This window comes from Bicyclus anynana, chromosome 3 (assembly GCF_947172395.1).
Source record: "Bicyclus anynana chromosome 3, ilBicAnyn1.1, whole genome shotgun sequence".
Lineage (NCBI taxonomy): Eukaryota > Metazoa > Arthropoda > Insecta > Lepidoptera > Nymphalidae > Bicyclus > Bicyclus anynana.
This window is the reverse complement of record NC_069085.1, coordinates 900,238-913,726: the sequence shown is the minus strand read 5'-3', so window position 1 is coordinate 913,726 and position 13,489 is coordinate 900,238. Positions and strand designations below refer to the sequence as shown.

Sequence of the window (13,489 nt, the reverse complement as noted above, 5' to 3'; positions counted from 1 at the left end):
AATAAAGCAACGTAGCGTTAAATTTATTAGTAGCCACTTTCCAAATAACTGTGGTTTATCATCCAGTAAATTAATCAAATTGCTGAATTGAAAACTGTTTTATAATAGGTTAACTGTTGTATAAAAAATATTAATGATAGAGCAAAACTAGCAATCAATAATAACTTAACGGAAATAATAGTAATGTTTACGCAGCAGTAAAAAATGTAGTATATAATTATGAACAGCTAACAGCAATAAATCACTGTAATACTGTACTTGTAAAGGTCACAGAGTCGATTGGAGTTTATGAACATCCGCAGCATCTGCCTTTGATTCAGTGTTGTAATTGTAAAGCTCAAATAGCAATAAAACTTGACCGTATAGATTCAAACATCAACTATACATATACACGTGAAAATAACTTCATACGATATGCAATAATATTGACATATCCAAAAAAAGAACAAAACATCACCACATATGGTATTTGACAATTATTTCAATCACAATATCTTAGGAGAAATACAAAACAGTGTACCAAAGTTTGTTCGTAAAATGCCTGCAACGTAATCCAGCTATCAAAGTTGCGTTAAAAACTGTCAGTTGTTGTTAATCATTTTCTGTCTGTTTTAACGAAATTATTTTATATAACTTTAGTCTTAGATATAAATTATGTACCAATTTCAAAAAGTCAGTCCAACCGATTTCATCGCTAATTGGATTACTGGTGTTAGACAATTTCCGACAAATATGAAGTAACACATCGAAGTGTATACAATATTTGCAACAAAAATAATGTCCCACTATTTAGTAACCCACACCGGATCAATAAACGTCGCTCATGGTTCACACGCTCGGAATCCGTAGGTTTTAATACATTTACCATCAATATCACTTTCGTTTGTCATTGACCGACGGGATCTTTCGACATCTCGTATTTGTATCCTGAGTTATGACGTGTGTCTGTTTTGTCTGTGTTAGTTCGATATGCATGACATCGATGATAGACTTTATCTGATGCGGAATCTTAATTGGTATTGCTGTTATACTTTTTTTGAACTGGGAACTATAACATGGTATAAGTGAATAGAATTTGAATTTAATGAATATCTAACTAAGATAATTAGATGGAAATTTACTTCTTCTTTTCTCATTACTTTTACTCGCGTATTTTATTTATGTTACCTTTATTTGTTAATGTTAACAACCAATTGATTTACCAATAAAATTATTCCTTCACTAAAAATAATATTAAATAAGATAAAGCATAATCTATACTAACATTATAAAGCTGAAGAGTTTGTTTGTTTGATTGAACGCGATAATCTACTGGTCCGATTTCAAAAATTCTTTCAGTGTTAGATAGCCCATTTATCGAGGAAGCCTGTAGGCTATATATTATCTCCATATTACTACGGGAACGGGAACCACGCGGGTGAAGCCGCGCGGCGTCTGCTAGTTTTAAAATAAAGTGTAACAATATGTTTTGACAATGTTAAAAAAACTGATCAGGTTAATAAAACAATTTAAGTTTACATAAACGAATAAATTATAATCCCTACTAAAAACTAAAACTCTGAAGACCTCAATATTGTAATATATCACAATATGACCTATACTAAACCACAACCATAACATATCAACATAACATAACATATCAACAAGTCATTAACATTTACAGTTGTAAGTTCGGCAGTTGCAAAACTCTGAACAATAGGACACGCCCACTGGTTCAGACACGACGCACTGATACGATGAAATACGGGTGCACCGTGTTTGGTAATGTGGAAATTAAATATACATTTGCCGATTTGTCTGTTTTATGTTATGTTGGCATAGCTTCAGAATGTATTCTATTACTATTTAATTAGCACAACATATCGGTTGGTTCTACTTGTACTTCTAATTAATCCTAATCATCGTCTCCCTACTGGGCCAGACCTATTCTTTTATAAGACACGGGATTTTTTTCTAACTAACACTAATCTTTATTTCTTTAATTGATTAATTCTATGATTATACAACTTAACGCCTCAGTGTTTTAATATATTATTAATATTTTTGAATACGGTCGTATTGGGTTGAATTTGCGTCTCAGAGCCAATTAAATTAATTTTTTACGTCAAGTCCTCACTAAGGAATTTCAAGTCCTCAAGGAAGAAATTGGTTTTTTTATTGGAACGAATTAATTGGTTATTTATATTTCGTTCAATTAGACAGTCGCTTCAGAAGCAATAATATTCAGAAGCGTTTTGTTACATAAACTATTTTACTATTTGTTTCTAAGTATGTATATTTAAATCAACTTCTGAATGTAATTGTTGTTACTTCGTCTACTTAAGTTTCTATTTAAGCATGCAACATTTTCACAGTTTCTTTCAATCGTTTTAATGTTTCATAAAAACCGTACGTGTTGCATATCAACACATTACTTACAAATATATTGTTCATCATTGCTGCACGCTCGTTTAAATCAATTTGCATAAAATCGATGGCAGTCATTGCGATATGATAACTAATCGATGAAAATATCATCGATTATTTTTCCTGGACATACGAGTAGTTAAGTTATTTTAGAGATTATGGAGCGTGACCAAAAAAAATGGGTTCTCATTTACAAAGTTTTAGTAGAATATCATAGTTAGTTATTGTCATGTATCACCGATAATATTAAAACCATTTGCTTTTTCTTTCTCCTAAACACAATTATTAATGACAGTATTGAACGCCCTTTCTAAATGTATGTTTCGCGATTTGTATGACTTGATCTTGTTAAAAACTGCAGTGAATAAGCATCATACAAACAAATCGTTTTATATTATCTGCATTGGTGAGTTAACAAATAGATTGCTTTCAACTAAAGTAATTTACTGATTAAGAGCCATTATCTTAATTTTAACTGTAAATTATAATTAATATTTCGCAATGTGTCTCTATCTCTCTAATATTGCCCAACTTTTCTGGTTCAATCAATGATGCAATACACTACTGTTGTCTTTAATCAATGATTAACTCTTTTCATTGAGAGCCATTTTTGTGATGACCAAATAAAGCATAGCTGGTCAAGACCAAATTAATTTATGAGCCGTTACTAATTTTATAGACTGTCATACATCATTTGCATAGAGTTATAATGTAAATATAGGCATAATATGTAACTTATGGATTTTTTTCCTATTTCCTTTTTCTGATTGTCTACTGGTACCAGTAAAGTACCCAAAGCACCGAAACGGAGATTAGGTGCAGGCATTTATTTTTCCCTATATTGGAGTAGGTTCGAAGACCAAACGAATGGAATTGCTTAAGAAAGTAGGACTGAGAGAGAAGAGGAGGGAGCTAAAATCTATAAATAACATGTTGAAAATTTGTGAACCAATCGGAATATGTTAGTATTTGATAATTATTAAGAAATAATTTTCTAACAAAGTTACGTTATTATACTTATTTAAATAATCTGCTTTTGTGAGTTTCACGTTATCTTCCATATGATCATAAATTTTATAGCGTCTTAGCTGTTTCCCGCAGAATCATCAGAATATTGTGATAACTTTTACAATTCTCCAAATCGATTCATTATTTACTTCTCAGTCTGTGGGCATGCTATAATCCGTTCCAGACCTAACGCTAACAGAGCTAACGTTTTGTCCAGGCTATAATCTCTGTGCCATACAGAACCAGAAAGTCATTATGCCGACTTTGAAGGAATATCCAACCATCCACCCCAACTTTGGCATTTTTAGTTTAGTCAGATAAGATGTTGCATGCTAGTCGAATGCATCAGCAGCTTCGTCGATACGTAACAAACGCTTCCCTGGGAACTGCTCGGTGCGTGCGTTGCGTGTCGGTTTACATCACTACAGGAAGTCCGTGTACCATATAATACCATTCTTCCTACTGATTGGCACACTGTTAATGATGATACATTCGATTAATTGTTTATATCGTACCTGTTTTACAACTTGTAGTTTTGCTTACTAATTTAAATTAATCATAACTTTGTATAAACTGTTCCGTAGATTGATTTAATTAAATGAAACAATATTATGTCTCATTCTGTATTGTATTCGTAATATCCTCTCTTGATATGGAAGGGAGTCTGGCGCTGTAGTGGGCTGTTAAAACAGGCTGATACTGATGATGATTGATGATGATGATGTCTCATTCCTGACAAACGGCTTTGGAGCCACATGATGGGTGTAAGATACACATATATTAAATAAATAGCTTCTTACTCTAGTCTTACGAGCGCTCCGAGACATGAAGGCGTAACACAACCAACTACCTAATAAATAATTGTATATTTATAACTACCTAATAATTAATTGTATATTTAATTTTATAACAAGTGTAACCCATGTTTAAAGCAAATAAATAAATTATTATTATTATTATTATTATTATTATTACCCAATTCTGAACTTAAAATGAGAATTTTTTTAAAGTCCGACCCAAGACTCGAACTCATGATCTAATGATCCAATGTCAGAAGCTGGCACACTAGCCGCTAAATATGAAGAGAATGTTAACGTTTTGTAGTTTTTGAACAGACCGCTAGTTAAAGAATTAAGTTAGAAGACTTATTTACTTTTATGGTTAATTCAGTGTTTGATGCAAATAGCGAGCTGCTACAATCCGCTGCCTATTTCCACCACGCCAAAACAAGAAACGCATTAGCATACTTCAACAGTAAATCCAATGGAACATGGCTCCCATGCTAATAAATTCGCATTAATCCGTTTCGGAGACGTATTTCCAAACACAAACAAAGGAAAGAGCAAATATGCTATATGCGGAATGCTGACGCTTTATAGCTTCCAATCTAAACAGTTGATATTGGCTCGGAGATCGGAAACTGACGTCAAAATATGGAAATGAAAGGAGAAGTATAATGATGACTTTAACGAATAGGACTAGATTTTTGAGCTTATTATAAACATTGATCATAAAATATAGAACCTGCCATTTGAACCTTTGGTGTTACCTTGTAATGAATGAATTTTGATTTAGAAGGATGGCGTATTAAATAAGCACCTAAAGCCAAAAAAGTCTCAAACAAAGCAATATTTTTACAATTCAATAAATTGAATGATTTTCCATGGAAGATTTATTCTACGAAATATTTTTTTTTTCTAAAGCTTGATGAAGTTGCAATCTAAAACATAAGTAATAGCTGTGATAGTTCTGTGGAAAAATCCCAATAAAAAACATAATACATTTACAGGGTCTCTTTTCTCATAGACGAAGTTTAAGAACTCAGACCTACCATACTGATCCATAGTTGATTGACAGGTCAACATACAAGGCAATCTACTGAAGTAATAAACCCTATAACATATCCGATACCTCTACTAAACAACTAAATGCGTTCCAAAAATGGCCAGACAGTGTATTAAAGTATTAATAGTCCAAACACGTTGCTAATTAATGGAATTTGTTGAGGAAACCATAAACGGCGACGGGATGTGGCGCATGTTTACGAAATTATAAACGCGATTGGGCGGCGTGGCTCACGGCTGAATCCATTAGCTACTAGAGTTACGAGAGTAGCTAACGGTTAGTAGTATGGATGAGTAGTAGAGAAGGTCTCCTACCCATAGTCTAGGCCCTAATGATGGTAATGAGATCTCCCCCTAGACTCTAGGGGGAGATCTCATTACCATCATTATTACCAACACTTATATTACTGTTGACACACGTGATATTTAAGTTCTGTAAATGCACATAACTGAAAAAGGAGGTGCCGGACTTGATTCGAATCTATGCACTCCGATATCGAAGGCAGAGGTCATGCCCACTGGGCTCTCACAGCTCAGGAAAGAGATCTTAATTGATAATATTATGGTGGATGAATAAAATATCCATTGTACGTACAGGTTAAAGCATGTAAAACTTTACACTGTAGCGAATCTAACATCTATACGGCGCTTCTTATTGCAAGACAGATTAATTTAATGGCCTTTGGACTTCGGTTTCTTTGTTATTCTTTTTAACCGACTTCCAAAAAGGAGGAGGTTCTACGTTCGGCTGTATGTATGTTTTTTAATATATAGAGGGGGGGAGGGGGGTTTAGTTGATCTCTATTCTCAGTGTCCTAGCACTGATTTTTTGTACCTATTGAGGTTGCAAGTCTTGATACGTCTTAACCCTTTTGGTTTAAAAATTGCTTTTATTTCTGTAAAAATATAGTGTTTTTATTAAGTCTAACAATGAATTAATAAAATGATGACGTCAGAGATAAAGTAATTCATACTTTACTTAGGTCACTCTATAGTGCCTTAAAAACACACATGTAGGTATGTGTGTTTTTATAATACCTACGATGTGCTAACAAGCCGGAGCATATACAAAGGTAGATACGAGTTGGTAGTCGGTAGTGGTACGTCTTAAAGTGGCTTGTTCCTCTGATTAGTTGCATCCAGGTCAGCTCGTAATTGATAAACACGGGAATTACCCGCAAGACCTAGGCATTAATCATCAAAGACCCTATGTAGCAACAAGGACAAATAAAAATTACAATCTTGAAGTATATTCAATACAAATATTTATCTACGGTTTCGAGGTATTTTTTATTGGAAGAGTTGATGAAACAAACATTTATTAGGAGGATGACGCACCTGAAGTTAAGTGGTAACTATTAGCAATCAAGCAAGTAGACGTAGGTACAATGTATGTAAAACTTATTATTTGTGCTTACAAACGACACACCTTTATTTACATAACAATGTTAAATCTTGAACCTGACCAAACCCTAGGTTCGCTTTAGATACTCCGTAATAAGATAACCGTACGTGGTAATTTTATATATTAATTAGTTTCCCCGGGTCATCGCTCGCGTTAGGGCGAGTACACACGTAACGCGATGCGCGGTCATGCTACAAAACACAAACCGTATCAAAGGTTCGGGTTACTGCCGCTATTTCATCGACGCCGTGAGAGAGCTTTCTCAGTTATCAAAGTTTGACGACCTTTAGCAGCAGTGACTACTGACCTTAAGTCTTGAGTCTCAGGTTAGATTCCCAACTAAGTGGATTTGGGAATTTATAATTTTTTTCTGGTGGTGCAGTAGGTTTTGAGTGTAATCACAACACAACAAATGATAACTACTAAACAATTTGTCTCTGCTTTGCTGACGCTTCTTCAGTTTCGCACACAAACAAGCACTTTACTATTACAACCAAAATCACATAGTCTTCAGAAAATAAAGATTCTAACCTGTGTAGATTTTTTTTTTCAACTAGTACCTACACAAAATGCAATACGGCTATATATGTAGTTCCTGCATATTTATGTTATAGATATTGATGTCAAAAACCCGAAAATAACATTTATCCAACCTGCCTACTATGTAAGTTAACGTTTGCAAATTAATATGATAATTACTTATAATTATTTGTTATGCAAAAATAGACATTGAACGTGAGAAAATCGTATAGAAACATCTCAGCGAATCGTTCCAAGAAACAAACGCAGCTAAACTTATGAAACCAGATATAGGTATTATGTACTTCGTATTCGATATTCAATCCTTCGCTTCAGACGGCGTACGTGACATCGCGAACAATAGATATTGCCCTTTGCATACTACGGCTGAGTTGCACAAGGGATAACAGGCGCCAAGGTGAAGGTCGGATGGCTTAAATTCCCATGTGGCTTTGTACATTCTCAGCTTTAAGGCTGTTTTACACGCGAATAAAAATACTGTATTTTTAATTGATTAAAAAAATGTATAAGCTCTGTATTCGATCCTTGGCCTCCATTCGCACGAGCATTTTTTTAACGGGCGTTAAAAAGCGTTCAAATACAGTATGAAGTTAAATGAAGGTCTATTTTCAACGGCCAAAATTGAAAATGCAACACTGCTCGAATAAAAAGCGTCGCGTTTTTAAAACGCTGACATATACTTGGAAATGCATTTGTTATATTTGGACGCTCGTGCGAATGGGTGCTAATGACTGTAAAAATACTAAAACTTTTTGTTTATCCTACTTCTGATTTAACCTTTCTTTACTACAATGGACAATAATTGGATTCACAGAAATTGGAGTAAAAACAGTAATTAATGAATTTAATCCAGCGTATTTTCGAGTATACTATTTATTTTGAGATAGAATGATCCCGATTCCAAAAAATCTTTTCGTAGTCCAGTAGAGAATAACTGAGGACATATTAATTAATATTCCGTCTGCGAACACCTTTATATCAGTAAGATTTTCCACACAATAAGAATATTAATCAAGTCTTTGGAGTCTTTCAATCGTAAAAATATGATTTGCTGTACTGTAATTCAACATTTCAGAGGCTTTAGACTAAACTATCTGGAAAAGCCTGGTACAAAAAATGAATCATGCTCCGCGATGGATGTTCAACATCTAAATAAAATGTAATAAGGTGCTACGTCTCGTGGAAAGCACATAGAACCAATGCATCGGTGTTGAAATAACTTATACATTTTAAAGAGACTGTCTACCACCAGTCTTCAGAGGATCCTCGTGTCACATTGCCAGGAGAGAAGGAGATAACTTAGAGAAACTAGTGATCTCTGGCAGTGGAAGGAAAGAGACCCCGAGGATATAGCCCGATATATTGGTTAGACCAAATCTGCGCCACTCTCCACACCAAGGTACAGGAAGCTCGAGTAGCCGAAGTAGTAGTAGGAGAAGTCGCGAGAAGCCGAGTCACATGGCGCGACATCGTTAAGAAGCAAGCTTGTGTTAGGGGTCACGACCCTCAGTAATGAGGAATACGACGCAAGGAGAAGGGCACTTACCACCTTACCACCAGGTGCGTCATCTGCCATGAGCTAATTGATGGATCGTGGATAAAGGTCCTTTGAATGCCTTGTAAAGTGTTGCTCTACATTATAGAAGATAGTAATAGATTTACCTTGTGCTTGGTATGTAAATTACGAGTATTACCTACTTCATAAAAGGGTACTGTTAAATATAACTGAAAAAAAATCTCTAAGTAGTTCATGAAATTTTTCATAATAACTTGATACATAATTGAATAACTGTAGGAACCCAGTAGCTCATTATTTTTTTCTAGTAAGTAAAATACCACGATGTGTCCACGGTATTAAGGCTAATTCGGTCCGCGGCCGGAAGCGCCGTCCGTCCGAACGTTCGTTCGCAAAAAACACCAAAACCAACGCCACATACCAATCACACGCAACGGGACCCGAATAATAAACAAGTGATTTAGTGTGACAGTGACTCATTGATGTGTAGTATTGACTTCTAGATATATATCTAGACAGATAGATAGAGATACTTAGACAAAAGTATGTATTCAAACCAAAGGAACATAAGCTATATTATAAACTGAAAAGACAGTAGACTGGAGACACTGATTTGTGTTCACTAACAAAACTTTTATGTAACTTCAATAATCAACAATTTTAAATTATGAAATTTTAATGATATTATGTTTGTTATTTGGAATACCAAATTATTGTAAAAGTATTTTTACATGTAGTTAATTGGTATTTAATGGTTAACCCCTGCCATCATATAAGTATTTATACGTAAATAAATGTTTGTTTGATAAATTCATCTGGCGTATAGTTAGGTGCTTACTAACTACACCTACGTAGTATAATGCAATAAACTAAGCGCACTAGGAAGCAATTACAATTGATTAATCGAATCGAAATTCTTTCAAATTAGTGCCAATCAGTTAGTAAGTTACAATATTCAGTAATTAGGGCACGTCATTCAATTACCTATGTATTAACTCCTTTAGTATTCATTATATATGTGTATTAATTTTTTTTGCTGTACATACTGACTGTAAACAATAACTCTATTCATGTAGAGTTTGTTATTTATTTATTATTCAATAATAAATGATAGATTCTCTACATTATCTAAGACGCTAATAGACAAAGCTTTTATTTGTTCTAACATTTCATCGCGAAATCGCATCAAATCAAACATAACGAAAGTGCAACATAAACCATTTTTCTGCGTTTCCTGGACAAAGGGACTTCAAACAGACGGACAGACAACAAACCTATCCTTTACGTCTTTCTTTTTTTTCTTACGGAACCCTCAAAACAAGACAATGTAACATAAGCCTTGCGAAAGTCAGCCAGCGGTTTTCACCGGCGCGCCGTAAAGTGTCTGCTTTCGAAGCTGATCGTATAATTACACTACCCTCAATCTGTCAACAATGCGCAGTGTCGCACAACTACGCTCCCACGGCATCGAGTAAGTACGCTTCATCGCTGAACATAAAAATGAAACACTGGATTATATGAAGAACAAAGATTAAATAACTCATTCAGATGTGATAGATATGTCAAAGATTATTATTATTGGCATGATTAGTTATGTGGAGTTTTCCGGTATACAGTAGTTCGGATTAATTAATTTTTTTTCTATTTTTGATTTACTTTTTTTCTATTTTAGTTGATGTTAATGTCCGGATTCATGACGAATATTATTATAACGAATATTGACAGATGATAACTTTAACAACAGCGTTATACTAGCGTTTTTCTAATACACTTCATAAATAACTTCAACTGAAAACGCTACAAAAGTGTCCTTCAAACCAGTACAGGGTAATGCTTTTTGATAGAACTTCGACTCTACATATAAATACACACATAAATGAACACCTAATTTTAATACGTCAACATAGTTTTAAGATTTTTACGAAATATCACGATAAAGGAAGGTCTTCAAGGGAGTTATAGTCATAATTATAATGAAACCTGGTTCAACAGTTAACACAACTTGAGTGAAGTAAACATACAACTTAATGAAAGATATTATATTATATCATACCTAATCATTTCCAGAACCAGGAAATTATTGTTCTACCTATTAACTGTTCTACCTGTTCATGTTTCACCTGTAATAAATGCCGATCGCATAGTTTAGCCGCCACCCTCAATCTATCAGACAATGACAACTGTCGCAAAACCGCAACGCTCCCACGGCACGGCTTAATCGGTGTATAAAAATGTTAAGACAAGCTGTGCGTCACAAACTATCTACTACACATGAATGGCAAAGAATAATAAATAATTCATACAGACACCGCACTTTTATTTCATTTGTAATTCTCATGCGATAACGAGAGTCGAAAAGTTCAAAATCAGTTGTGAATTTTATGTGTAAAATAATTACACTCTGATTATACTTATGCAAAAATGTATATAAAAAAATTCTTGAAAAAAAATATCTTTATTTAAACGAATAATATTTTCAAGATGATCTATGAATCGTATTTGTAAAAGTAAGTCTGGTTTACTAGTGAAATTAAAACGTATGAAGTTCTTTAGTTCTTGATCTATTTGTTACAAAAATAAACGTTTACATAAATAATCGTATTTTACTTTAGTACAGTAGAGATTAAGCAAGCCCTACTTCGGAGTTTATACTTAATAATATAGTAATATAGTATCTACGGACATATTTATTATCCTTGCAAGATATTGTTGGTTCGTCCAACGGAACATCGCAGCATTCCTGCTAGACGCTCCGGTGCAGGCTCACCGCGGCATACACAACTAATTATAGGCTCTGATTAAGATAATCGCTTTATAACGAGTGTTTTATGGACTCTGTTACGGTAAAAATGTTTTAAAACCTGTACATAAGCTTGTTCTATTACCTTTTTATTACAATTTTCTTTATGTTTAAGTCAAAAAGCTCTATATTCCAAGGCAAGCTTTTATAAACCTATTGAAACCTTAAAATTAACCTATTCGTAAACGCAACTAGTTTATTTTTTCAAATTTTATCAATCATCTCCCGTATGTCTACATCTTTTTATTAGTATTAATCTTTATCATAACTACATAATATCTTCTATCTTAATAATCCTTAATTATTATTAGTTACTCATCATCATCATCATCATCATATCAGCCGATGGACGTCCACTGCAGGACATAGGCCTTTTGTAGGGACTTCCAAACATCACAATACTGAGCCACCTGCATCCAGCGAATCCCTGCGACTGTAGTTACTTATACTTAGTTCTAATAACTTCGAGATGGTTACCACTTAATAAGGACAGCTATTTATTCTGTCACGCATTACCCAATTTAAAAGAAAAAGTAAATAAACAAAAATAGAAACGGATTAAACAAGACAATGCAATTAGCCATACCACAGAGCTATTATCATCGCGTGCGTATGATTCGGCTAAATTTAGCTAAACGGTGCCATTTTGCCGATTAACTTTCTACAAAGGAATATTTGTCACTATTTGTCATTTGTTCGTAGCTCGGTCACGAAATCTTGGAATAATGCTGTTTTTTTATGTACACGGCACACTTCTGAATAATCATGCAATGCGTACAAATTAATTTCTAAATACCCATTTTACATAAAAAACATACTTCACATATTGATTCACATAACTGACAAAAATAGCATAGGAAATGAAGAGAGAGCGCATTTAAGGACCTATGAAAAACGTAAGGGAGGATAATACAATTTTAAGAAGACTTGAAATGCAGATTTTGTGTAATTAAATTTTAAATTAACTGTTTTTCAATGGTTAACCTATATGGCTCCAGATAATGAGACGTCAAAAATATTGAGCTTTTCCTTATTCCAAGAAGTTGGTGATGGTGATGTATACACCCTTACCTTGTAGAGTACGTTAAGCTGTCTGCATTAACACTATTACTAAATCGTATTGTTATCGTTAACCAATTCAAAACATTATCAGCATCAACCCTCATTTGATCATCATCAACACTTTGATGAATCTAAGCTTTAAAAGGCGAGAAGCCTTACAATAGACTGATATTGATAATAATATGCTAGTTGACACTTTAATATACTCCCAAATTTTAATTTGAAATTAAACGTTCGAAAACGTTGTCTGCCATGATGATCTATATGTTATCTGTGACATTACATCAAGCAAGATTTGTTTACGAGTTTAACATAATTCAATAGCGCTTAATAAGCATAACATTTTTAATCAAATCTTAACACACTGTTACCATATTCAATGTTCTCTGTAACTGACATCAAACAATTTTAGATAACCTTAGATAACTCTACACCTCATACTAGTACTTCCGAACACTTCATTCTTTCGAGGTTTAATGTACGTAATAAATATTAAGATAGTTAAACTAAACAAATAATAATAATTCCTCATAACTTACAAAGAGATTATAAAATATAAATATATTCTATTAACACGTTAGTCTAATGCATTCTTATGTACTGATAATGTCATGTATTGCCTTTTCTACCTTTCTGTTTTTTATCCTTTGTTTTATAGCGACATCATCATGATTTAATTTTTACTTTGTTGTTACTCTTATTATTTAATCATAATTAGTATTATTCTTTTTTTCGATTTATAAAAATGTTCCTTTCTTGCTTGTTATCATAAGTAATTATGTTTCATAAATAACAACTGCCAAATTTCTTACCACTTTTTCTCTCTCAGGTATTAATACGTAAGGTAAACATGGGCTAGGCGCCTTATATTTATTAACTATTTATTAACATACTTGTGGTTAAGAAAT

General features: G+C 33.5%; 1 protein-coding gene across 1 annotated transcript in view; it reads right to left on the bottom strand.

Moving 5' to 3' along the window:
- LOC112050877 (uncharacterized) overlaps positions 1-13,489 on the bottom strand; it is a 72,144-nt gene that overhangs the window by 41,676 nt on the left and 16,979 nt on the right. The window lies entirely within an intron of this gene.